This window comes from Heptranchias perlo, chromosome 4, assembly GCF_035084215.1.
Source record: "Heptranchias perlo isolate sHepPer1 chromosome 4, sHepPer1.hap1, whole genome shotgun sequence".
Taxonomy (NCBI): domain Eukaryota; kingdom Metazoa; phylum Chordata; class Chondrichthyes; order Hexanchiformes; family Hexanchidae; genus Heptranchias; species Heptranchias perlo.
This window is the reverse complement of record NC_090328.1, coordinates 2,916,596-2,942,895: the sequence shown is the minus strand read 5'-3', so window position 1 is coordinate 2,942,895 and position 26,300 is coordinate 2,916,596. Positions and strand designations below refer to the sequence as shown.

Here is a 26,300-nt window from a genome sequence, read left to right as displayed (position 1 = left end):
GTTTCTCCCCTAATAAATCTCTCTTGCTGGATCGCAAGGACAGAAGCGGTCACCAATGCACCAGACCGCTGGTCTTTATCACCGTTCAAACATTGTCTTTATATGGAACTTGCGTCATGTTTCAGTTGAAATAGCCGTAATTCCAAGGTCTTTTCTGTATCTCTCCTTTTCCATGTTCACTCAGATCCATAAATTCTTCATCAGTGCTGCTATGTATGAGTTTCAGTTCATAATTAATCGTCTCAAGCCTCTGGGATTGTATAGTACAGCTCATTTTCTTCTTCAGTTTTCTTCCTTCCTCTCCTGAAGGTGCTGACTCCTTGCTGGTATATGATTCTATGAGCACAGGTTTCCCTCTGTATCACACCAAAATGGCCTTTCTTCAGTTCCATGCTATGCGGTTGACCATTAAAGCCCTCAGAGTAATTAGGGAAGGGATGAGCAATAAATACTGCTTTGCCAGTATTATCCACAGCCCAAGAATATTTTTTTGTGTGATGGCCCATGAATGTGGGCAGGTTGTCAAACATGAATTGCATTCCCAGTGAGACCTGAACTTGGCATAGCTCAACAATCACACACTAACACTTTACAGAAGGAGCTATTGGATAATCAGGAGTGGAACTCCAGTAGATTTTTTTTACCTCACCCTAGTCTGGGAATTCTGAGGCTCATTGCAATGTCCCCGACTGATAGGAGGAATCAAACGTGGGAACTTCTCAGTGTGAATGGCACAGTACCACAAAGTAAGGGCTGTCAGTGTTAGAAAATGAAATATTTTGCAGTTTTCACCTTCAGCGTCAGTGTGAAACACTCCCAGGGCAGGTACAGCAGGAGCTAGATACAGAACAAAGATCCCTCTACATTGTCCCATCAAACACTCACTGGACAGGTACAGCACGGGTTAGATACAGAGTAAAGCTCCCTCTTCATTGTCTCATCAAACACTCCCAGGGCAGAAACAGCATGGGTTAGTTACAGAGTAAAGCTCCCTCTACGCTGTCCCATCAAACACTCCCAGGGCAGGTACAGCACAGGTTGGATACGGAGTAAATGCCCCAATCTTGTGCTCTTGGTGGAGAGCCTCATTCAATGGAAGCGCTGATCAGAATTAGAGTTATAACACTTGCCTGAATTCTCTGACTGTTGCTCACTTTGTACATGCAATACCTATCAACTTTGCCCCAATAATGACCTGGAATTCACTTGGGGCTTCTCCCCCTCTGCCATCATAAGTTCAGTGGAAACCCCAATAGTTAAGACCTTTATTAATTTGAACCAAACGACCAAAACTTTCTTTAAACATTAGAGTCAGTCTTTGTTGGTTTATGATAGGCAGGGGTTATGCTGTCTTTAGATCCAGCTGCATTATCTCCAGATAAAGAAGTCATGGGACTCTTGACAGATTTGCATTCAGAGCTGAAAAGTGTGTCCAATCTATCTGTTTAATAGCCCAGATTGAAATAAATCCGGAGCTCCTGGAGATTATCAACAGATTGTCCCTGACAACTGAGTATTTTTCCCTTGTATTTTCTTGACGGGCTTTCTCGCAATTTGCCTCCCATGAGTCCATGTAAGGCAACTCTCCTCAACTTAATATCTGAGGAACCTTCATTCCAGTAAGTAGAAAAAGGACAATATGGCTTCAATCCACTTGAAAAGTCGTCAGAGCTTTTACCAGAAGATAAACTCATTTCTGCACAACTCTTAAATAACCCGGAGGTAATCAAGCATTGAAAGTGAAGAGAAATGGCAGGTGTCAAGTGCTTCTTGATGTTTTTCTTCATTCTTCTTCAAAAGAATGGTAATAAAAAGACTTGTATTGTCACACCATGGCAGTTGTCCTGCACCAGCAGTATTTCACGAAGATGAATAACCAGTTAATTATGTGTTTTAGTGGAGAGAGGAATTTTTGGCCAGGATACTAGAAGAACTCCCTGCTCTTCTTCAAATAGTACTGACGGATTTTCAACATCAGGATGTTGTCTCAATTCAAAGGAAGGCACATTTGATGATGCAACGCTAGTAGGTCAACCCAGATTAGGTACCCATCTCCTGGAGCACAACCTCCTGACCCAGAGGTGAGTATGCTACCAACTGAGTTTGGCTGATTACTTAATTACATAAGATGGAGTAAGCCTTAAATGTAATCATTCCACAAGTGGAGTAATTATTTCTTGATTTCAGCTTGTTTCTGATTTTTTTATTTTTGCCTGTATTCTCTTCAGCAAAGTCCATTTCTCCCTAATGTTTTCCCGTTGGTGGCTGTTTCCATGCAGTATGTTTAACTATTCCTGCTCAGAAGTGTATCAGAAAGCATGAAGCAAGAAAAGGTAATTTGACCCATCAAGCTCACTGCTTCCATACACCATGCATTTGTATAGTGCCTTTCGTATAAAGAAATGTCCCAAAGCACTTCGTAGAATCATAGAAAGTTAGAGCACAGAAGGAGGCCATTCAGCCCATTGTGTCCGTGCTGGCCGAAAAAGAGCTATCCAGCTTAATCCCACTATCCTGCACTTGGTCCGTAGTCCTGTAGGTTACGGCACTTCAAGTGCACATCCAAGTACTTTTTAAATGAGTTGAGGGTTTCTGCCTCTACCACCCTTTCAGGCAGTGTGTTCCAGACCCCCACCACCCTCTGGATGAAAAAAATTCTCCTCAGCCCCCCTCTAATCCTTCTATCAATTACTTTAAATCTATGCCCCCTGGTCACTGACCCCTCTGCTAAGGGAACTAGGTCTTCCCTATCCCCTGTATCTAGTCCCGTCATAATTTTATACACCTCAATTAAATCTTCCCTCAACCTCCTCTGTTCCAAAGAAAACACCCCCAGCCTATCCAATCTTCCGTCAGAGCTAAAATTCTCCAGCCCTGGCAACATCTTTGTAAATCTCCTCTGCATCCTCTCTAGTGCAATCACATCTTTTCTATCATGTGGTGACCAGAACTGTACGCAGTACTCAAGCTGTGGCCTAACCAATGTTTTATACAGTTCCAGCATAACCTCCCTGCTCTTATATTCTGTGTCTCGGCTAATAAAGGAAAGTATCCCATATGCCTTTTTAATCATCTTATCTACCTGTCCTGGTACCTTCAGGGATCTGTGGACATGCACTCCAAGGCCCCTTTGTTCCTTTACACCTCTCAGTATCCTCCCATTTATTGTGTACTCCTTTGCCTTTTTTGCTCTCCCCAAATGCATTACCTCACACTTCTCTGGATTGAATTCCATTTGCCACTTTTCTGCCCACCTGACCAGTCCATTGATATCCTCCTGCAGTCTACAGCTTTCCTCCTCACTTTCAATCGCACAGCCAATTTTTGTATCATCTGCAAACTTCTTGATCAAGCCCCCACATTCAAGTCCAAATCATCAATATATACCACAAAAAGCAAGGAACCTAGTACTGAACCTTGCGGAACCCCACTGGAAACAGCCTTCCAGTTGCAAAAACCTTTGCTTCCTGCCACTGAGCCAATTTTGGATCCAACTAGTCACTTTCCCTTGGATCCCATGGGCTTTTACTTTTTTGACCAGTCTGCCATGGGGATCTTGTCAAGAGCCTTGCTAAAATCCATGTACGCTACATCAAACGCGTTACCCTAATCGACCCTCCTTGTTACCTCCTCAGAAAATTCAAGCAAGTTAGTCAGATACGACCTTCCCTTAATAAATCCGTGCTGACTGTCCTTGATTAACCTGTGCCTTTCTAAATGATGATTTATGCTATCCCTCAGAATTGATTCCAATAATTTGCCCACCACCAAGATTAGACTGACTGGCCTATAATTACTTGATCTATCTCTTTCTCCATTTTTAAACAACAGTACAACGTTAGCAATCCTCCAATCCTCCGGTACCATGCCTGTATCCAGTGAGGATTGGAAAATGATGGTCAGAGCTCCACTATTCCCTCCCTTGCTTCTCTTAACAGCCTGGGATACATTTCATTCAGGCCTGGTGATTTATCTACTTTCAAAGATGCTAAACCCCTTATTACTTCCTGTCTCACTATATTTATCCCATCCAATATTTCACACTCCTCCTCAGGAGAAATGTCTTCACTCAGAGGATTGTGAATCTTTGGAATTCTCTACCCCAGAGGACTGTGGAGGCTCAGTCATTGAGTACATTCAAAACAGAGATCGATAGATTTCTAGATATTAAAGTCATCAAGGGATATGAGGATAATGCAGGAAAATGGCGTTGAGGTAGAAGATAAGCCACGATCGTGTTGAATGGCGGAGCAGGCTCGAGGGGCCGGATGGCCTGCTCCTTCTCCTATTTCTTATGTTCTTATATTCTAACTACAATCTCTGCATTGTCCCCCTCTTTTGTAAAGACAGACACAAAGTATTCTTTAAGAACTATACCCACATCTTCTGCCTCCAAACATAGGTTACCTTTTTGGTCACTAATAGGCCCTACTCTTTCCTTAGTTATCCTCTTGCCCTTTATGTATTTATAAAACATTTTTGGGTTTTCCTTAATTTTACTTGCCAGTAATTTTTCATGCCCTCTTTTTGCTTTCCTAATTTCCTTTTTAATTTCCTTCCCAAATGTCCCAAATGGGCATATGGGACAGTACATCGAGCAGGGAAGAGAACGATTAGTTGGGGTGAGCGAAAGGTTAGTTGAAGAGATGGTATTGATAGAATTTTGGAAGATGATAGTTCCCCTAGCAGTGCTGGGATGAAGGGAGGGTGGGAATACACAGTCGGCTAGAGTCAGAGAAATGGAGTGTTCAAGAGAGAATACACCGCTGCCCACCACAGACGACATAACCAATCCCCGCCCTGCCAGCAGTGCAGGAGCCAATGGGGTAAATTTTCATCTACACTGCACGGACAATAATTTGACGGAGCAGATTGCCCGCCTGTTAAGGAAAAGCTGCCCAGTTTTCATTCCAGTGAAAACAAATTCAGTTCTCTGAGTCGGTTCTTATCACTTCGTGCCCATGTCCTGGAATCAATCTTATCTTCACTATCGATTTTCTCCCCTCCTTTCCTCATGATGTTGCTTCATACTGATGTACAAGTCTATGGGCCCGAGCAGCCCTCCAGATTCTTACCCAAGTGCTTATTATTCACTTATCAGCCTGGGCAATGAATGTCACTGTCACAGACATCGCAGCCAATACTTTCCTAACCCAGTGTTCACGCACCTGCACTTCAAGCAGAGTTATCAGGACAGTGGCTGATAACGGGAACCCTGGCTGATTTTTGAGGTCAGCTGTAGCACCTGAAACCGCTATCCTGGCTAAGAACTAACTTAGGACACCACGGATTGAACTTTACTTCAGGTGATCAAGAAGGCCAACGGAATGTTGGCTTTTATTGCTCGGGGGATAGAATATAAAAACAGGGAGGTATTGCTGCAGTTATATAAGGTATTGGTGAGACCGCACCTGGAATACTGCATACAGTTTTGGTGTCCATACTTAAGAAAAGACATACTTGCTCTCGAGGCAGTACAAAGAAGGTTCACTCGGTTAATCCCGGGCATGAGGGGGCGGACATATGAGGAGAGGTTGAGTAGATTGGGACTCTACTCATTGGAGTTCAGAAGAATGAGAGGCGATCTTATTGAAACATATAAGATTGTGAAGGGGCTTGATCGGGTGGATGCGGTAAGGATGTTCCCAAGGATGGGTGAAACTAGAACTAGGGGGCATAATCTTAGAATAAGGGGCTGCTCTTTCAAAACTGAGATGAGGAGAAACTTCTTCACTCAGAGGGTAGTAGGTCTGTGGAATTTGCTGCCCCAGGAAGCTGTGGAAGCTACATCATTAAATAAATTTAAAACAGAAATAGACAGTTTCCTCGGAGTAAAGGGAATTAGGGGTTACGGGGAGCGGGCAGGAAATTGGACATGAATTTAGATTTGAGGTTAGGATCAGATCAGCCATGATCTTATTGAATGGCGGAGCAGGCTCGAGGGGCCGATTGGCCTACTCCTGCTCCTATTTCTTATGTTCTTATGTTCTTATAAGGGGGCAAGGGGTACGGTAATGCAATGGTTGTGTTACTGGACAAATAATCCAGAGAACATGAGTCCAAATCCCACCACTGCAGTTTGAGAATTTGAATTCAGTTAAAAAGTTTGGAAATAAAAGCTGGTATCAGTAAAAGTGATCGTAAAAACCCAACTGATTCACTAATGTTCTTTAGGGAAGGAAACCTGCCGTCCTTATCCCGTCTGGCCTAAATGTGACTTTGGTTCCACATCAATGTGGTTGACTCTTGTTAACAAGCCACTCAGTTGCATCAAATCGCTACAAAGGACTGCACTGGTTCAAAAAGAAGGCCCACCGCCATCATCTCAGGGAACTAGGGATGGGCAATAAATGCCGCCTTACTAGCGATGTCCACATCCCTAGAATGAATTTTTAAAAAACATTTGATTCAGTTCTAGGCCGTTACATACGAATATATGAATCTTCTTTTCTTTAACCTGTCCAGCAGGCGGAACAGGAAGAAATTCAGAGATTACCACCTTAAGGTCTTGTTTCTCCATCTAATGTCTAACCTAGAACTACTTCTGCAACATATCAGGAAAGATGTGATTGCACTCGAGAGGGTACAGAGGAGATTTACGAGGATGTTGCCAGTGCTGAAGAATTTTAGCTATGAGAAAAGATTGGATAGGCTGGGGTTGTTTTCTTTGTAACAAAGGAGGCTGAGGGGAGATTTAATTGAGGTGTATAAAATTATGACGGTAGGACCTATTTCCCTTAGCAGAGGGGTCAGTGACCAGGGGGCATAGATTTAAAGTAGTTGGTAGAAGGATTAGAGGGGAGCTGAAGAGAATTTTTTTCACCCACAGGGTGGTGGGGGTCTGGAACTCACTGTCTGAAAGGGTGGGAGAGGCAGAAACCCTCAACTCATTTAAAAAGTACCTGGATATGCACCTGAAGTGCCGTAACCTACAGGGCTACGGACCAATTGCTGGAAAATGGGATTAAGCTAGATCGCTCCTTTTCTGCTGGCACGGACACAATGGGCCAAATGGCCTCCTTCTGTACCGTAACTTTCTATGATTCTATGTCAGACGTATTTCCACCTATGTCATTTGTTCTAATGTGGACCACAACTTTTGACCACTCTCACTCCCTTTCTGGAACTTTTCCACCTGTTCCGTAATGTCCTTCACCTTGTCTCCAGGTGGTAATATACCATTCGGGACTCCCGGTCACGAGGGAATAGAGGGTATCTATATCCCTGACTATAGAATTCCCCACTACTACCACTCTCCTAATCTTGTAGTCTATCTGGCTCTCATTGCTTGGGAAATCTCTTGCCCCATGGTGCCGCAGTACTGCTCAGGAACACTTTACTGAGTAACTGTCAAAAATAAGAATCATGTGAGATTTCTGCCCAAACACATTATGACCAACTCCATTACCTGTACGGTCACAGTCTCAGCTGGATTTTAACCTCGATACCCACAGGTGAAAAATCAGTGTCTGACCCACTGCACCATCCAGATGTCAAACTGTCCAGGAGCTTTGTTTTGCAAAAGAAGCTCCGTCATAGTCTTCAGTGGAGGAAGCATTTTTCTTGAAATATACCATGACTTGAGTTGAACTGGCATCCGTTCAAACATTTCAGCAAATGTGTTTGCAGCTGCACAATGCATAGAGTGAGCTGGAGTCATTTGGGCAATGTTGTGCCACAGTCACAACCAGACTAATGTTCATTTGCAAAGAATACAAAGCTGAACCTCCAAACATTCCTGGTTGGGAGGAATGATTGCAACGGATCAGAGAGGACGAATCTCTCTTTATTGTGGCTTGTGATTTTTTTTTCTGATTTAAATGTTGGGGATCGTTCGTGAGAGATGCCTGGGACTGCCATTCCATTCTTGGGTGGGTTAAGCTCAGCAGGAATCCTCCAGAATTCAAATTTTGATGCTGTCAGCACAAATGCAGTGTTCAAATTTTCAATTCTTTACAGTACTTGGCAAGAAGTCAAAGTAGAAATGTATTTCAGATGAAGTAGATGTCAATGTTGAGCACTCCCAGCTTATTTACAGCACAGGTTAGATACAGAGTAAAGCTCCCTCTACACAGTCCCATCAAACACTCCGAGGGCAGGTACAGCACGGGTTAGAAACAGAGTAAAGCTCCCTCTATACTGTTCCATCAAACACTCCCAGGGCAGGTACAGCACGGGTTAGATACAGAGTAAAGCTCCCTCTACACTGTCCCATCAAACACTCCCAGGGCAGGTACAGCACGGGTTAGAAACAGAGTAAAGCTCCCTCTACACTGTCCCATCAAACACTCCCAGGGCAGGTACAGCACGGGTTAGATACAGAGTAAAGCTCCCTCGACACTGTCCCATCAAACACTCCCAGGGCAGGTACAGCAAGGGTTGGGTACAGAGTAAAGCTCCCTCTACACTGTCCCATCAAACACTCCCAGGGCAGGTACAGCACGGGTTAGATACAGAGTAAAGCTCCCTCCACACTGTCCCATCAAACACTCCCAGGGCAGGTACAGGGTTAGATACAGAGTAAAGCTCCCTCTACACTGTCCCATCAAACACTCCCAGGGCAGATACAGCACGGGTTAGATACAGAGTAAAGCTCCCTCGACACTGTCCCATCAAACACTCCCAGGGCAGGTCCAGCACGGGTTAGATACAGAGTAAAGCTCCCTCTACACTGTCCCATCAAACACTCCCAGGGCAGGTACAGCACGGGTTAGATACAGAGTAAAGCTCCCTCTACACTGTCCCATCAAACACTCCCATGACATGCCCCACTGTGACATTCTTTAAAGTCTGTGGTCTTCCATTAGAAAGTGATAGACTTCACAGGTACACAAGGCAAATCAGAATTGTCTGGGAACATTGAATTCTTTGGGAATTATGCTACACATATTACAAAACAAAAATAAGCTGTTTCCCTCCTATTTTCCCACACTCTGCAAATCCTGGGACTGATTAAAGGCATTCCCTGTGTCCCTGGATTTAATCCTATTTCGGAAAAGCAAACCGTAGCACTTTTCTTCTTCTTAATCTCAAAAGGTCCGAGTTACACAACACCTGGCTGACAGATGCTGCCCAGGACAAGAGTGTACAAGTGTTGAAACTGTGCCGAGCAATGATCTCTCCAAGACCATGGTGAACCCAAGTAAAGACTGAAGGCAGCACAGTTAATACTTCAGAGCATATAGTCTGTTAAATCTCCTCTGCCCTGCATTCAGTGGAGGGAAGCTCTGGGGCCTGATCCTCTCCACTTCTCTCTCTCCATTTTTTAAGATGTGGAGATGCCGGTGATGGACTGGGGTTGACAATTGTAAACAATTTTACAACACCAAGTTATAGTCCAACAATACAAGCTTGTAGATTTCAAATAAAAATTGTTGGACTATAACTTGGTGTTGTAAAATTGTTTACAGTTTTCCATTTTTTAAGATGCTCATTGTAACCTGGGTGTCAGCTGTGGCTCAGTGGTAGCCTTCTTGCCTCTGAGTCAGAAGGTCATGGGTTCAAAGTCCCACTCCAGAGACTTGAGCACAAGATCCAGGCCGACACTGTTGGAGGTCCGTCTTTCGGATGAGATATTATACCGAGGCCCCCTCTACCCTCTCAGATGGATGTAAAAGATCCTGTGACACTATTGGAAGGCAGGGAGTTCTTGTGTTTTCCTGGCCAATATTTATCCCTCAACCAACATCATTAAGAACAGATTATCTGGTGTTATCACATTACTGTTTGTGGGACCCTGCTGTGTGCATATTGGCTGCAGCATTTCCTACATTACAACAGTGACTACACTTCAAAGGGCCTGCATTGGCTGCAGAGTGCCTTGGGACATTGTGAAAGGCGCTGTAGAAATGCAAGTTCTTTCTTTACTATGTTGATCAAGCTTTTGGTCACCTGTCCTAATGTTTCCTCCTTTGGCTCGGTGTCACTTTCTGTCCGATTACGCTCCTGTGAAGCACTGTGGCGCGTTTTCCTATGCTAAATACGTTGCTATATAAATGCAAGTTGTTATTGTTGATAGGGAGCATTTTCTTCTCCAAATGGGACAGTTTTCCGTCCCAACTCGATATAACTCCCAACTCAATAACTCGACCGGGGACAGAAAGTTGGGCAGGAAGCCCACATAAGAGACTGTTAGCTAAGATAGAAGCCCATGGAATCGAGGGAAAAGTACGGACTTGGTTAGGAAGTTGGCTGAGCGAAAGGCGACAGAGAGTAGGGATAATGGGAAGGTACTCACATTGGCAGGATGTGACTTGTGGAGTCCCGCAGGGATCTGTCTTGGGGCCTCAATTATTCACAATATTTATTAACGACTTAGATGAAGGCATAGAAAGTCTCATATCTAAGTTTGCCGATGACACAATGATTGGTGGCATTGTAAGCAGTGTAGATGAAAACATAAAATTACAAAGTGATATTGATAGATTAGGTGAATGGGCAAAACTGTGGCAAATGGAATTCAATGTAGACAAATGTGAGGTCATCCACTTTGGATCAAAAAAGGATAGAACAGGGTACTTTCTAAATGGTAAAAAGTTAAAGACAGTGGATGTCCAAAGGGACTTAGGGGTTCAGGTACATAGATCATTGAAGTGTCATGAACAGGTGCAGAAAATAATCAAGAAGGCAAATGGAATGCTGGCCTTTATATCTAGAGGACTAGAGTACAAGGGGGCAGAAGTTATGCTGCAGCTATACAAAACCCTGGTTAGACCGCACCTGGAGTACTGTGAGCAGTTCTGGGCACCGCACCTTCGGAAGGACATATTGGCCTTGGAGGGAGTGCAGCGTAGGTTTACTAGAATGATACCCGGACTTCAAGGGTTAAGTTACGAGGAGAGATTACACAGATTGGGGTTGTATTCTCTAGAGTTTCTAAGGTTAAAGGGTGATCTGATCGAAGTTTATAAGATATTAAGGGGAACAGATAGGGTGGATAGAGAGAAACTATTTCCGCTGGTTGGGGATTTTAGGAGTAGGGGGCACAGTCTAAAAATTAGAGCCAGACCTTTCAGGAGCGAGATTCGAAAACGTTTCTACACACAAAGGGTTGTAGAAGTTTGGAACTCTCTTCTGCAAATGGCAATTGATACCAGCTCAATTGCTAAATTTAAATGTGAGATAGATAGCTTTTTGGCAACCAAAGGTATTAAGGGATATGGGCCAAAGGCAGGTATATGGAGTTAGATCACAGATCAGCCATGATCTTATCAAATGGCGGAGCGGGCACGAGGGGCTGAATGGCCTACTCCTGTTCCTATGTTCCTAAGCCATCCCACATCTCTGTCTATTTTTCCCCCCACGCCCCTGTGGTGATCTTCTGTCATCACTTCTACTGGATGCTGTCATTACCGCTGTAGCAATGCCGTGCATCAGGAACCTTGCTAGGGACAGTTGAGGCCTCTTGAAAATGAAAAGGCCCATCCTAGGGAGTGCGACTGATTCACGCTACCGTAAAAATATTGCAGAGGCCAAACGCCTTTTCCCAGCATGGAGGGAGAACAACTCTTTTAAGCTGCGGCACTTGCCAGAGAAGTGCAGCTGCTGGGATTGTGTCCCTTGCCCTTCCCCCTACACTCCCTGCCAGGGCAGGGACCCCGGCTGGCACCCTGCCACAATAAATAAATCATTGAATTCAGCTGGCCCCCAGGAAATTGACCAGGCTCTGCAGTTAATTAGGGTACGGTAGCATAGTGGTTATGTTACTGGGCTAGTAATCCAGAGGCCTGGACTAAAATCCAGAATCATGAGTTCAAATCCCGCCACGGCAGCTGGCGAATTTAAATTCAATTAATTAATTAAAAATTCAATTAATTAAATAAAAATCTGGAATTAAAATACTGGTATCAGTAATGATGGCCATGAAACTACCGGATTGTCGTAAAAACCCACCTGGTTCACTAATGTCCTTTAGGTGAAGGAAGCCTGCCGTCCTTACCCGGTCTGGCCTATATGTGACTCCAGACCCACAGCAATGTGGTTGATTCTTAATCGCCCTCTGAAATGGCCTAGCAAGCCACTCAGTTGTAAAATCTCGCTACGAAAAGTCATAATAAGAATAAAACCGGACGGACCACCCGGCATCGGACCACGAGGCACCGGACACAACAACGGCAAAACACCAAGCCCAGTCGACCCTGCAAGGTCCTCCTTACTAACATCTGGGGACTTGTGCCAAAATTGGGAGAGCTGTCCCACAGACTAGTCAAGTAACAGCCTGACATAGCCATACTCACAGAATCATATCTTTCAGCCAACATCCCAGACTCTTCCATCACCATCCCTGGGTATGTCCTGTCCCACCGGCAGGACAGACCCACCAGAGGTGGCGGTACAGTGATATACAGTCAGGAGGGAGTGGCCCTGGGAGTCCTCAACATTGACTCTGGACCCCATGAAATCTCATGGCATCAGGTCAAACATGGGCAAGGAAACCTCCTGCTGATTACCACCTACCGTCCTCCCTCAGCTGATGAATCAGTCCTCCTCCATGTTGAACACCACTTGGAGGAAGCACTGAGGGTAGCAAGGGCACAAAATGTACTCTGGGTGGGGGACTTCAACGTCCATCACCAAGAGTGGCTCGGTAGCACCAAGACTGACCGAGCTGGCCGAGTCCTGAAGGACATAGCTGCTAGACTGGGCCTGCGGCAGGTGGTGAGCGAACCAACACGAGGGAAAAACTTACTTGAGCTCGTCCTTAACCAATCTACCTGTCGCAAATACATCTGTCCATGACAGTATTGGTAGGAGTGACCACCGCACAGTCCTCGTGGAGATGAAATCCCGTCTTCGCACTGAGGACACCATCCAACGTGTTGTGTGGCACTATCACTGTGCTAAATGGGACAGATTCAGAACAGATCTCGCAGCTCAAAACTGGGCATCCATGAGGCACTGTGGGCCATCAGCAGCAGCAGAATTGTATTCCAGCACAATCTGTAACCTCATGGCCCGGCATATTCCTCACTCTACCATTACCAACAAGCCAGGGGATCAACCCTGGTTCAATGAGGAGTGTCGAAGAGCATGCCAGGAGCAGCACCAGGCGTACCTAAAAATGAGGTGCCAACCTGGTGAAGCTACAACTCAGGACTACATGCATGCTAAACAGCGGAAGCAACATGCTATAGACAGAGCTAAGCGATTCCACAACCAACGGATCAGATCAAAGCTCTGCAGACCTGCCACATCCAGTCGTGAATGGTGGTGGACAATTAAACAACTAACGGGAGGAGGAGGCTCTGCAAACATCCCCATCCTCAATGATGGCGGAGTCCAGCACGTGAGTGCAAAAGACAAGGCTGAAGCGTATGCAACCATCTTCAGACAGAAGTGCCGAGTGGATGATCCATCTCGGCCTCCTCCCGATATCCCCACCATCACGGAAGCCAGTCTTCGGCCAATTCGATTCACTCCACGTGATATCAAGAAACGGCTGAGTGCACTGGATACAGCAAAGGCTATGGGCCCCGACAACATCCCAGCTGTAGTGCTGAAGACTTGTGCTCCAGAACTAGCCGCGCCTCTAGCCAAGCTGTTCCAGTACAGCTACAACACTGGCATCCACCCGACAATGTGGAAAATTGCCCAGGTATGTCCTGTCCACAAAAAGCAGGACAAATCCAATCCGGCCAATTACCGCCCCATCAGTCTACTCTCAATCATCAGCAAAGTGATGGAAGGTGTCGTTGACAGTGCTATCAAGCGGCACTTACTTACCAATAACTTGCTCACCGATGCTCAGTTTTGGTTCCGCCAGGACCACTCGGCTCCAGACCTCATTACAGCCTTGGTCCAAACATGGACAAAAGAGCTGAATTCCAGAGGTGAGGTGAGAGTGACTGCCCTTGACATCAAGGCAGCATTTGACCGAGTGTGGCACCAAGGAGCCCTAGTAAAATTGAAGTCAATGGGAATCAGGGGGAAAACTCTCCAGTGGCTGGAGTCATACCTAGCACAAAGGAAGATGGTAGTGGTTGTTGGAGGCCAGTCATCTCAGCCCCAGGGCATTGCTGCAGGAGTTCCTCAGGGCAGTGTCCTAGGCCCAACCATCTTCAGCTGCTTCATCAATGACCTTCCCTCCGTCATAAGGTCAGAAATGGGGATGTTCGCTGATGACTGCACAGTGTTCAGTTCCATTCGCAACCCCTCAGATAATGAAGCAGTCCGAGCCTGCATGCAGCAAGACCTGGACAACATCCAGGCTTGGGCTCATAAGTGGCAAGTAACATTCGCTCCAGATAAGTGCCAGGCAATGACCATCTCCAACAAGAGAGAGTCTAACCACCTCCCCTTGACATTCAACGGCATTACCATCGCCGAATCCCCCACCATCAACATCCTGGGGGTCACCATTGACCAGAAACTTAACTGGACCAGCCATATAAATACTGTGGCTACGAGAGCAGGTCAGAGGCTGGGTATTCTGCGGCGAGTGACTCACCTCCTGACTCCCCAAAGCCTTTCCACTATCTACAAGGCACAAGTCAGGAGTGTAATACTCTCCACTTGCCTGGATGAGTGCAGCTCCAACAACACTCAAGAAGCTCGACACCATCCAAGATAAAGCAGCCCGCTTGATTGGCACCCCATCCACCACCCTAAACATTCACTCCCTTCACCACCGGCGCACTGTGGCTGCAGTGTGCACCATCCACAGGATGCACTGCAGCAACTCGCCAAGGCTTCTTCGACAGCACCTCCCAAACTCGCGACCTCTACCACCTAGAAGGACAAGAGCAGCAGGCACATGGGAACAACACCACCTGCACGTTCCCCTTCAAGTCACACACCATCCCGACTTGGAAATATATCGCCGTTCCTTCATTGTCGCTGGGTCAAAATCCTGGAACTCCCTTCCTAACAGCATTGTGGGAGAACCGTCACCACACGGACTGCAGCGGTTGAAGAAGGCGGCTCACCACCACCTTCTCGAGGGCAATTAGGGATGGGCAATAAATGCCGGCCTCGCCAGCGACGCCCACATCCCGTGAACGAATAAAAAAAAAAAGTGCAGCAGTCTGGTGAGCAGAAATCCCACTCAGTCACGTGCAGCCTCCAAACATCAGAGTCTGGAATCCTATCCTCACCCAATATCCACACATGCCCACGTTTTCAAGCTAGGGTCGCTGGGTGGTGATCAGGAGCGGGAGCAGTGCTTGATTTTGTTCCCTCTCTAACGCAGAGGGCACTGAAGCCATCTTTGTCAATATCTGCCAATGTCCCAGATGAGATCAGCGAACACCGTACAAACCAGGCATGGAGCCTGGGATCATTTTGGGCCCTGTCCAGTGCCAACATTCACCCCTCAACCAACACTACCAGAAGCAGATGAACGGGCCATTTGTCACATTGCTGCTCATGGGACCTTGTGTGCAAATCGGCTGCCGTGTTTGCTCAAAAAACACGGCAGCCGAATCATCTGACGAAGGAGATAATCTCCGAAAGCTTGTGATTTTAAAATAAATTTGTTGGACTATAACCTGGTGTTGTAAGATTCCTTACATTTGCTCAAAAAACAACAGTGACTGCGTTTTATAAAGTATTCCATTGGCGGTGTAGCACTTTGGCATATTCTGGCGATGTGTAAAGTGCTATATAAATGCAAGTCTTTCCATCTTTCAGTGGCTTTGAATCACACCAGACAGTTCACTCACCCAGGGATTATTTTGAACAATCACAGTTACATCAGCCACTAATTTGTGGTGAGATTTCCTACGTTTAATGACTACTAAATGTTCTTTTGGAGACAGTCCAAACTTACAATTAAATTCCATTTGTACTGCCATGTGTATGGAACATGTATACAAAATGACACATGGCGTGGAGTGAGCACTGAGATGGTAATTTAATGGGGAGGGGGTGGTCTGGGGGATGTTATAACCTTAGTTTAAGCTGTTTATCAGCTTCACCTCCGACCCCTGATCATATTACCGCTCCAGCATGTGATTCAGGCTTTGTATTTTGGTTGCAGTGGTAGATTCTTTAATCTGCCTTTTATTGTTCAAGGAGAAGGCAGCAGGCATCCTGGTGATCGCTTCCATTCTCACAACTCGCTCGCTGGCTCCTTCACTGCTCCATATCTCTTTATTTCTTTATTAAACTGCTCACGGCCAACACAGTGACTAGAATAGATTCAAGCCTGTTATGTATTTGAGAAAAGTATGTGAATAGCCTATGTGAGCGTCTGGATAGAATGCAGTAAATATAAAAAAATAATAATTTATATTCTATTGTTCCAATAATCATTAGAATCATATAAGATTACACCAAAATTCACTTTTTTTGTTCATTTTTAGCTTTTTGGATGAATTTCGTGCTCATCAAGATAAAGTAAGTCAGTCGTAGGGAGTGGAACCATTTATTTCCCCACAATTTTGTCAGCACGAGCACACTGGTCAGAAACACCACAGGTTAGATACAGAGTAAAACTCCCTCCATACTGTTCCATCAAACACTCCCAGGTCAGGTACAGCACGGGTTAGATACAGAGTAAAGCTCCCTCTACACTGTCCCATCAAACACTCCCAGGGCAGGTACAGCACGGGTTAGATACAGAGTAAAGCTCCCTCTACACTGTCCCATCAAACACTCCCAGGGCAGGTACAGCACGGGTTAGATACAGAGTAAAGCTCCCTTTACACTGTCCCATCAAACACTCCCAGGGCAGGTACAGCTCGGGTTAGATACAGAGTAAAGCTCCCTTTACACTGTCCCATCAAACACTCCCAGGGCAGGTACAGCACGGGTTAGATACAGAGTAAAGCTCCCTTTACACTGTCCCATCAAACACTCCCAGGGCAGGTACAGCACGGGTTAGATACAGAGTAAAGCTCCCTCTACACTGTCCCATCAAACACTCCCAGGGCAGGTACAGCACGGGTTGGATACAGAGTAAAGCTCCCTCTACACTGTCCCATCAAACACTCCCAGGTCAGGTACAGCACAGGTTAGATACAGAATAAAGCTCCCTCTACACTGTCCCATCAAACACTCCCAGGTCAGGGACAGCACAGGTTAGATACAGGTAAATCTCCTTCTACACTGTCCCATCAAACACTCCCAGGCAGGTACAGCACGGGTTAGATAGAGAGTAAAGCTCCCTCTACACTGTCCCATAAATCACACCTAGGACAGCTCCAGGATGAATTAGATGTGGAGCAAATCTCCCCCATATGCCCCAACCACAGAAGAGCGCCTTTTACTGCACCAGTGTTGGCTTTTCTCAATTTCTCACTCCAGCCATCCTGTGGCATGTCTTGGTGAGATTGCCAGATCTGTGCCCATACCTTCAAGGACTGTGTTGAGACTGGCCAAACCTATTTCACATGGAAACCTTGCAGCTGATTCAGAGAGTAAACTTTCATCCCATCAGGCGACACTGATCTTAAACCCAGGCCCCACAGGTGAAAGGGCAGTGTTGTACCCCCCACCCCCAATCTGAAACCCAATATAACACAATTGAAATTCTCCCATTTCCTGAGTGAAACCAAGGAGTTGACAAGCTCCAATGGCATCAGCCTCTTTGTATCTCCTCAAAATGTGTTCTCTATTGTTGTAGTTCGTTCTCCAGGTCGAATTAGAAACTTTAATGAAGGAATTTACTGAAAAATGCAAGAGGATAGCACAGTCTCCATGTAAACTCCCCTCTGCAACCAAATCAAGCCAGGCTCCACATATGATCCCTGGAATCAAATAGCCAAAAACACTTAACAATGTATCTCATCACCACAGGCATAAAAGGGCAAAAAGAGGTTAATTTTCCTTTAAAGATTGTCTTCCCTCAAGGTCATTGAAAGGTTAGGAGCAAGAAAAAAGAATGAGGAACTTGCATTTACATCCTTAACACACCCCAAAATGATTACAGCCAATGAAGTGCTTTTTGACGATTAAATGCCAAGTAAACGTTACTCCCTAGAGGGAAAAGGGAAAGAGCAGGCTTAAGGTAATCGATCCCTCTGGGACCTATGACCTCTGAGATTTTTAGCGTTGGGCCTCCCAGCAGGCCTGGGAAGTTGGGAAGAATTCTCGTGCCCCCTGACAAGCCCCCAAAGCTGAATTTGGGGGAAGGGGAGTAGCAGGCCAAAGATGGTGACTGGGATTTCCAGGTCATACACCCTGGAGAAAAACTTGTGTTTTATCACAACTCTCAAACAATTGAAAGAAAGGCAGTGAGACCAGAGGTGAGAGTGGTGAGAATGTGAAACTTGCTCCCACATGGAGTGGTTGAAGCAGACAGCATTGACACGTTTAAGGGGATATATTTTTGGTTAAAGGAGGATTGCTGGCCAGGATTCATTTTCAAATAGTGCTGTGGGATTTATAATGTCCCCCATAACAGGCAGATGGGTCACCAGTTTATCTCTTTTGAAGAACACAATTCTGACAGCCTTTGACTCAGTGGTAGCATTCCCGCCTCTGAGTCAGAAAGTGTAGGGTTTGAACCCCCGCTTCAGACAGTCCCGGCGAGTGGAGACTGGAGCTCCGGCTCTGAGCTCTGGGTTGACATCCAGCGGGATACTATCGCCCAGTTTGGGTGGCCCCTCATCATATGGGTTGTGGGAGCATATAAAACCCTCCCGCTGTGTAGGACTAACCACCCTAACAGCTGGTGTAAAGACGGTTACGGCCATGGAAGGAGCATTCAGGTCGTGGCCAGTCAGATTGTGAGTCCTTTCACTACTTCGCACTGTTCTCCGAGGGAACAGCGTGAAGATACGGAAATAATGACATCACCATTCAGCCCCTCGTGCCTGGTGGAGCAGGCACGAGGGGCTGAATGGCCTACTCCTGTTCCTATGTTCCTATGTGACCATACTGCACTGCCTCATCAGCCCTGGTTCTGTGTTCAACTCCTTCACTTGGGCAATCTTCTGACCCAGAGGCGAGAGCGCTACAAGCAGAATCACTCTGGCACTTCCAATCATCAGAACCTGGAAATTACACAACGCATTTTATAATCCAACTAAAGAACTTCATTCACAAGCACAGAGGCAATGCCCTTCTCTGTGATGCCGAGAAAAACACAGTCAACATTTTAATTCTGGTTTGGGAAAAATGTGGCTGGTATTTTTATATACATTAAAAATAAACTTCCCTTTTATCTACTGAGGCTCAGAACCACTCATTCTCCTCCTCTCAAATAATTAATCTGGGCCACTATTGGGCTTGTGGGTCCTTCAATTGCCTCCTCATGGTATGGATGTAACTCAAGGGAATGTTGATGATTCTTGGATTTCAGTCTTTGTAGCTCCTCTGCGCTTCTTATTTTTTAATACCTATTATTATACGCTTCAGATTCAAGTGCAATCTGTTATGTGTAATGCGATTATGATATGCTCCAACAGACTGAAATGAGCTCCCCCCGGGGACCGTTAACAGGGAACAGAACCTCTTCATGGCCGGGAGAGAAGCTGCAGTGGTTCAAGGAGTGGAGACAAAAAGGAAAACAATGAAAGCAGCAAGAGACTAGAATCTAAATGAGAAAGATGAGCATATGCAGCTGCTGTGACCATTCATCGGAACCAACACACATGCACTAATACACTCACACACAAACACACACACACACACACTGCACAAATACACATACATGCACAAGCACACACTCACAAACACATTCACTTACACACTCATATACTCATTCACAAACACACGCGCATTCATGCACAAACACCCATACACAAACAAACGCACTCACTCACACACAAGCACGCTCTCACACAAACACACTCAATACACGCACTCAAAAACACATGTACACTTTCACACACACAAACACACACTTAAAAGAACATGCACTTACATAACACTTTTCACAACCTCAGGATGTTTCAAAGGGCTGCACAGCCAATGGATTACTTTTGAAGTGCAGTCACCGAAGCTGTGTAGATAAACACGACAGCCAATTTGCACAGGGCAAGGCCCCGTAAACAGCAATGAGATAAATGACTACTTAATCTGTTTTTGGTTGAGGTATAAATGTTGGCCAGGACACCAGGAGAGTTCTGCTGCTCTTGGGATCATTTACGTTCACTTGAGAGGTTAGACCACACCTGGAGTACTGTGTTCAGTTCTGGGCACCGCACCTTAGGAGCGATATATTGGCCTTGGAGGGAGTGCAGCGTAGTTTTACTAGAATGATAACTGGACTCCTACGGTTAAGTTACGAGGAGAGATTACACAAACTAGGGTTGTATTCCCTGGAATTTAGAAGATTAAAACGTGATTTGATCGAAGTTTTCAAGATATTAAGGGGAACTGATAGGGTGGATAGAGAGAAACTATTTCCGCTGGTTGGGGAGTGTAGGACTAGGGGGCATAGACTAACAATTAGAGCCAGGACTTTCAGGAGTGAAGTTAGGAAACACTTCTACACGCAAAGGGTGGGAGAAGTTTGGAACTCTCCTCCGCAAACGACAGTTGATGCTAGCTCAATTGTTCATTTCAAATGTGAGATTGATAGATTTTTGTTAACTAAAGGTATTAAGGGATATGGGGCTGAGGCGGGTATATGGAGTTAGATCACAGATCAGCCATGATCTCACTGAATGGCGGAACAGGCTCGAGGGGCTAAATGGCCTACTCCTGTTCCTATGAGAGGGCAGATGAGGCCTCAGTTTATCGACTCGTGAAAGATGACACCTCCGACAGTGCAGCACTCCCTCAGTACTGCCCCTCTGACAATGCAGCACTCCCTTAATACTGCCCCTCTGACAGTACAGATCTCCCTCAGTACTGGCCCTCTGACAGTGCAGCACTCCCTCAGTACTGGCCCTCTGACAATGCAGCATTTCCTCAGTACTGCCCCTTCGATAGTGCAGCACTCCCTCGGTACTGGCCCTCTGACAATGCAGCATTTCCTCAGTACTGCCCCTTCGATAGTGCAGCACTCCCTCGGTACTGACCCTCTGACAATGCAGCACTCCCTCAGTACTGCACTGAAGTCACTGAATAGTGATCAGGAGTGAAAATCCTGCCTATCTTTTCCCTCTCTAGCCCTGTGGTGTTAAGTTTAATTGTAGATGTCAAGAGGGAGCCACCCCCCACGGTGGAGCAGCCTGCATTCTGTAGGCTCACGCATGCAGAATGCCCACTGGGGCAAGGTATCGGAAGGCTGCCAGTGTAATTGTACCCTGCCACCAAGACTGTACAAAATCCATCCTGTAAGAGTGTGAGTGGGTGTCCCCTTGCTGAACCGGAACTCTGTGATCCAGAGTGCTCAATCAGTGACTTGTTGATTTGGAATGACTCAGATAGTGAGCAGTTTTCTGTTTGTTTTGGATGAATTGAAAACAGCTGTTCAAACCCAACAATGACAGTGACAGTCCAGGAATCTGAAAGAAACATCTCCAAAATCACAGCACAGCCCTTCCGTCCAATGTACAGTCCGGGTCGCCTTGCATCTCTCCATATGTGGGACACTCAACATTTCATTCTCATATCGAGACTCTCCTCTGTCTAATAGAGGACTGGATGATCAAATGGCATAACATACACTGTCCTTTCATCCTGGGACTTGAGTTTAATCACTGGGGCAAAGACCACCTCTCTCTCTCTGATGGCTGACATGGTTCTACATTAAATGTGTTTGGTGCAGTTTACGTTCTAGCCCAATGTCTGGAGGATGTGAGCTAGAAACTGATGATAATCGGTGCAGTTGGGCATTAATTAAAGAGTGTTTAGGAGACTTGGGGAGAAATTTTAAATGGGTGGGTTGAAGTCGGATGGGAGGTGAAAATAGTTTTTGGGCCGTGACCGCACCCCGGCTCCAACGCGCCCACTTCCAGGTTTAACGTGGGCGTGTTTGGAGGCGTGCGAGGAGGGTCGGTTCATCAGGTAAGTGCCTTTATTGCATTCCGATATCTCCAGCCCCGATATCTCCAGCCCCGATATCTCCAGCCCCGATATCTCCAGCCCCGATGTCTCCAGCCTTCCCCCGATGTCTCCAGCCCCGATGTCTCCAGCCCCGATATCTCCAGCCCCGATATCTCCAGCCCCGATATCTCCAGCCCCGATGTCTCCAGCCCCGATGTCTCCAGCCCCGATATCTCCAGCCCCGATATCTCCAGCCCCGATATCTCCAGCCCCGATGTCTCCAGCCCCGATATCTCCAGCCCCGATATCTCCAGCCCCGATGTCTCCAGCCCCGATGTCTCCAGCCCCGATGTCTCCAGCCTTCCTCCGATGTCTCCAGCCTTCCCCCGATGTCTAATGGACCTATACTCTCAGGAGTTTAGAAGAATGAGAAGTGATCTCATTGAAACATAAGATTATTAGGGGGCTTGACAGGGTAGATGCTGAGAGGTTATTTCCCCTGGCTGGAGAGTCTAGAACTAGAGGACATAATCGCAGGATAAGGGGTCGGCCATTTAAGACAGGGATGAGGAGGAATTTCCTTCACTAAGAGGGTTGTGAATCTTTGGAATTCTCTACCCCAGAGGGCTGTGAATGCTGAGTCGTTGAGTATATTCAAGGCTGAGATCGATAGATTTTTGGACTCTAGGGAATCAAGGGATATGGGGATCGGGCGGGAAAGTGGAGTTGAGGTTGAAGATCAGCCCTGATCTGATTGAATGGCAGAGCAGACTCGAGGGGCTGCATGGCATACTCCTGCTCCTATTTCTTACGTTCTTATGATGTCTCCAGCCCCCGATGTCTCCAGCTTCCTCCGATGTCCGGCTCCCTCCAGTGACCAACCCCTCCCCCACGATGTCCGGCCCCAATTCCCCCGATGACTGACCCCCCTCACTATGTCAGACTTACTTGGCATCCACTCCCCGACTGATTTCTGGCTGGCTTTCATGCAGGAAACAAAATTGTAATAATTTAATTAGGCCGCGATCGCACATTCCAACCCGCCAACTTTACTTCCGGGTTTCATGCCCGAAAATCATCCCCCCTCACTGTCTTCCCGGCTCCAGGTAAAAATCATTCACTTGGTGTGACAAATGGAATATTCCTACTGTGCAGCTGAGGGCATTCTTCAAGAGTTGGGTTAACGTATATTATTGGGCTGGGTACTTTGTTCGTCATCTGACCAGAGCTAGGCTTACAGCATTGGCGTCTGAGTGAAGTTTGACACAGGGACTGCTAACTAGCCTGTCCCATTCATGTCTGCCATTACTGCAGATATCCAGATAAGGATCTGCAGTTCTGAATGTGAAGGTTTGATGAAAAGCATACATAGGGGTTAATGCATTCCCTCCCCGCACCCCCAACCCTTCCTGCTTCGCCCATACACACCCCTCAGATGCTACTCAAGCACACACACACACACACACACACACACACACACAAAAATACCCCCTATATACACACACACAAATACCTTCCACACACACAAAAATACTCCCTCCACCTCTGAGTCCCCTCACTCGCACACAAAAAGTACCCCCTCCACCTCTGTCTGCCATACACACACAAATACCCCCTCCACATTTGTGTGCCCTCACAAACAAATACCCCCCTCCACCTCTGTGTGCCCCTTCCCACACACACCACACACACACAAATACCCCCTGCACCTCTGTGTACCATACATACACGGATCCTCCCTCCACCTCTGTGTGCCACACATACACACAAATACCCCCTCCACCTCTGTGTGCAACACATACGCACAAATACCCCCTGCACCTCTGTGTGCAACACATACGCACACACCATTTAGGATCAGTTCTAATGAAGGGACTTCATCTGAAACGTTAATCTGTCTTTTTTCTTTCAGATGCTGTCTTTAAGTAATACTATGGAATCTCTTGAGGCATTCCTCACGGTAAGTTGGATGATTCGCTATATTATACCATGTACCATCTTTTATTCTGCTGTTTATGTGGCCAACCCACTTAAAGCTGTAGAGGTAGCAATTCTAGCCCAAGCTGCGTTCAGGGAATGATCCCTGTGTCCAAACAGGAAGGGCCTAAGGCCCGATCGAATTTGGTGGTGGTGAGGGAAAAAGAACAACCACTACAACTTGCATTTATATAGCGCCTTTAACGTAGTGAAAGATTCCAACGTGCTTCACAGAAGTGCAATCGGACAAAAATCGATACCGAGCCAAAGAGGGAGATGTTAGCAGGGGTGACTAAAAGCTTGGTTCAAAGAGGTGGATTTTAAGGAGGGAAGGCGGAGAGTTTTAGGGAGGAAATTCCAGAGCTTAGGGCCTAGGTGGCTGAAGGCACGGCCGCCAATGGTGGGGCGAAGGAAGTGAGGTGCACAAGAGGCCAGAATTGAAGGAGCGCAGAGATCTCGGAGGGTTGTAGGGCTGGAGGAGATTATAGAGATAGGGAGGGGGGCGAGGCCATTGAGGGATTTGAAAACAAGGATGAGAATTTTAAATTTGAGGCGTTGGTGGACCGGGAGCCAATGTAAGTCAGTGAGCACAGGGGGTGATGGGTGAACGGGATTTGGTGCGAGTTCGGATACCTGGAGCATTGTTTTGGATGAGCTGAAGTTTATGGAGGGTGGAAGATGAGAGGCCGGCCACGGGAGCATTGGAACAGTCTAATCTAGTGGTGACAAAGGCAAGAATGAGGGTTTCAGCAGCAGATGAGCTGAGGAAGGGGCAGAGACGGACGATATTACCAAGCTGGAAGTCGACGTTCTTTGTGAAGCAGAGGATATGGGGTTGGAAACTCAGCTCAGAGTCAAATAGGACGCCAAGGTTGTGAACAGTTTGGTTCAACCTGAAAGAGTGGCCAGGGAGAGGGATGGAATCATTGGCAAGGGAATTGAGTTTGTGGCGGGAACCGAAGACACTGGCTCCAATATTTATGGGGAGGTGGGGAGGGAGTGTGTCAGCAGCCGGGAAACCCAGAAATACCAAGAAGGCGGAGGTCCTGCTGAATTTAACGGTAGGACCTCATTAGAATTTTTTTTACTCCGATTCCCATCCAGCAGCCGGCCAGATTGAGAGGCTGACCAGCTGCCAGGCAGGAAAGCTTCCGGTAGAAGGCAGCAGCCAGGGAGCACTGGGGACGGTCCCTGGCAATCGAGGAGATCGGGGGTCAATGGGGCGGGGGGCTTGGAGCGCGGCAGCGAGGAGGGATGGAGGGAGAGATTGCGTTGGGGGAGAGATCACGTGGGGGGGACAGATCGAGATCACGTGGTGGGAGAGATTGATGGGGGACAGATCGAGATCACGTGGTGGGAGAGATCGATGGGGGACAGATCGAGATCGCTTGAGGGGAGAAATCACAAGGGAGAGTTCACAGGAGGGAGAGATCGCAGGGGAGAGATCGCGGGGGAGAGAGATCACAGTGGGGGGGCCAGCAGATCACGGGGCGCTCAGAACGCCGCAGGGAGGGAGGGAGGGGAGGTAGAGGGAAATCGCACGAGGGTGAGGCAAATCGCGGGGTGGTCGGGAGATCATGGCAGAAGATGTGTTTGTGTGGCTGGGGGAAGCACTCCTGCTCCTCCTGGCCCACAAGCAATTCTGAAAAAGCACTTACTTGCTGGATCCGACTGTTCCTGCCTCCCTTCAGCTGCCGGGTTTCCCGAGCCCTGGGAAACCTGGCCGACCAGCGTTAAATTTAAATGGCTCCCAAAATCTGAGGAACGCAGTTCACTTAAATATTAAAATCACTGACCGCCTCTCCAGAGTGAGTTACTCGGACGCCCCAAACCCGGCGCTGTTAAGCCGGAAGTAGGCTCGTTCACGGCGGGTTGGTGTCAGGTTTCACATTTTTAACAATTTAACCCCCTCTCCCGCCCGTCGTGGGGTTGGGTAAAATTCTCACCAATGGCTTCGCTCTTTCCAGTGTTTAATTGAAGGAAATCGCGGCTCACCCGATACCGGACGGCAGACGAGCAGTCTGATCACACGGAGGCAGTGGAGGGGTCGCAAGAGGTGGTGCTGAGGTATTTATATGACAGCAGAGAGTGAGCTGGGGAAGGAAGTTTGCAGGTTAGCAGTGGCAGCACAGATACTAAATTTACCTGAGGAAGGAGGAAGCCTCCGAAAGCTTGTAGATTTCAAATAAAATCGTTGGATTATAACCTGGTGTTGTAAAATTGTTTACAAAGATACTAAATTGGCTGAGGGACAGAAAGCAGAGAGTAGTGGTGAACGGTTGTTTTTCAGACTGGAGGGAAGTATACAGTGGTGTTCCCCAGAGGTCAGTATTAGGACCACTGCTCTTTTTGATATATATTAATGACCTGAACTTGGGTATACAGGGTATAATTTCAAAGTTTGCAGATGACCCGAAACTCGTAAATGTAGTGAACAGTGAGGAGGATAGTAACAGACTTCAGGAGGACATAAACTGACTGGTGAAATGGGCAGACACAAAACA

At 46.8% G+C, this 26,300-nt stretch overlaps 1 long non-coding RNA gene across 1 annotated transcript; it reads left to right on the top strand.

Annotated features, from left to right (window-relative positions):
• Nucleotides 1–1,859: 1,859 nt before the first annotated feature.
• LOC137320407 (uncharacterized) lies at nt 1,860–25,942 on the top strand. The gene is made up of 3 exons (XR_010962506.1): nt 1,860–2,081; nt 23,732–23,779; nt 25,764–25,942. It is a non-coding gene; the product is annotated as an uncharacterized lncRNA (long non-coding RNA).
• The last annotated feature ends 358 nt before the right edge of the window (nt 25,943–26,300 follow it).